Source organism: Condylura cristata, unplaced genomic scaffold (assembly GCF_000260355.1).
Source record: "Condylura cristata isolate star-nosed mole 26May11 unplaced genomic scaffold, ConCri1.0 scaffold00008, whole genome shotgun sequence".
NCBI classification, from domain to species: domain Eukaryota; kingdom Metazoa; phylum Chordata; class Mammalia; order Eulipotyphla; family Talpidae; genus Condylura; species Condylura cristata.
In genome coordinates, this window is record NW_004567109.1 from 53,133,956 (window position 1) to 53,136,005 (window position 2,050).

Here is a 2,050-nt window from a genome sequence, read left to right on the forward strand (position 1 = left end):
AAGGGAAAGATCAACTTAGCTCAAATAATGGATGTCATGGGCGTTTGCAATGGTGACTTCTAGCATAAAAAGAATTCCCTTAAGTGGTAGTAAATGGGCCCCATCAATCACCTAAAAACAAAACAAAACAAAGGCAGCAACCTGGAAGCTCTGAGATCCTGTCACCTGGGAGGTTACTCTATCCATATTGGGTGTCCTAACTACACGAACACTTGGCCCATCCCCATAAGAAACCTGGGACAGGTAGCACTATACCCACTTTCACTTGAATCCATATCTTGCAATTTTTTTAACTATTCATTCATTCAGAGATGAGGTACAAGCCAGAGATGCAGGATAAGTGAGAGGATTTACCAGAGACAGTGGGGAAAAGAACAGTTAGAGCAATGAAGTACACTGCTGAGAGGAGCAGTGGGCAGGTCAGGAGAGGTCTGCCCCCATGTGGATCACCTCCGGGGCAGGGGATCAAACTTGCACTGAAGCAGCTGCAGCTCATTTGCAGTGCTGTGTCCTAACCCGTTGTGCCACCAGCGAGGCTTCTGGCAACTAAAAAAAAAAAAAAAAAACTGCTTCTCTGGCCCTCCTTGGTGGTGCATCGGGTTAAAACACAGCACTGAGAGGGTGGAGCCACTTCAGTATGAGTTCGATCCCCGCCTGCCCCGAAGATGGTCCACATGGTGCCGCAGAGTGCTTCTGACCCGCACTGCTCCCCTCAGCAGCGTACGTCGTCGATTTTCCTGTTCTGCTCCCACTCTGTCTCTGGTGAATCCTCTCACCGCCCCTGCACCTCTGGCCTGCACCCCAGTTCTGTATGAGTAAATGAATCTTAAAAAAACAAACAAACAAAAAAAAAAAAACCTGCTCATCTGCTGCTTTAGTAATTAACCAAGTAAAAATAACTTAAACTGAATCCAAGATACCATTCTCTCCAATGACACAGATATTTTTTTAAACTGAATAGAGTTGGGGAAACTGAAAGGGAAAACAAAGCATTCTTTGAAGATATCCCTGAAGACAAAAGTGAAAAAGCATGAGTGTGAGATCAAGGTAAGAAAAGAAAGACTGATTCATTAAAAAGGAGCAACCCTTTCATTAATTCTTAAATGTTGCCACAGAGCCATTAAAACCTTAATAAAAACAATTTTGATGAAGAGAGTATGGGGTATGAGTACAAAAGAAAGAATCTTGACTGTGAAGTAGAATATGGAGTAGAAATAAGAAGTAATTTGGTAAAGAGAAGTATAATTTGTAGAGTAATGTTACAAAACCTTGTAAATATACAACTGTATAATATTTTAAGCTCTCTATATAGTTTTATAATAACTACACATGTGGTATAATGTCCAAAGGCTTTAACCCTTATCTTTCCCCACTTGAAAGTGGAGATAATAGTAACTGCCCCAAATGTTATGTGAATCCCATTAGGTGATGGCAGGTATGGCCCTCTGCCCACATATAGTTAGTGCTCAATCTGGGCAGCTCTCATGTTAACAAGCTTTGTGCTGCAGTCTCTGAAGCTCAGGAAGCTTAGTCCTCAGGCAGGCAGGCTATTAAGCCACTACTACTAAACAGTTCTGTACAGGTAGATGCTGTGAACAGAATTTTTAGTAGAAAGAAAGAAAACAATATGGCTCTCATATAGGTTAGCATCTACTAGAAATATTAAACATACCACATGATACAAATAATTAAATATTTTCAAAGTAGTCTGAAGTCTCATTCATATATTATCTCCTTTGACATTCATTAAGCCAACAAGGAAGTAAAACTGTCATCCCTTCACAGCATTGACTTTCTAGCATATTCCTATTCCTATTCCTCAGGTGTGCAAAGTTTTTGCCCTTGGTATGACCTTTACCATGTAATAAGATCATATGTATATTAATACCTATCAGGCTCCCATTTTCCCAAAATCAAGTATGCAGGCCCACAGCTGAACACAAAAGGTACTATGTATCCCTATGTATCCCAGATTCCAAACCTGGAATGTTTCCAGTTACATCTCTTCAAGGTGAGAGGTACTAGGTAAGTCAAAGCTATTCTACCACCA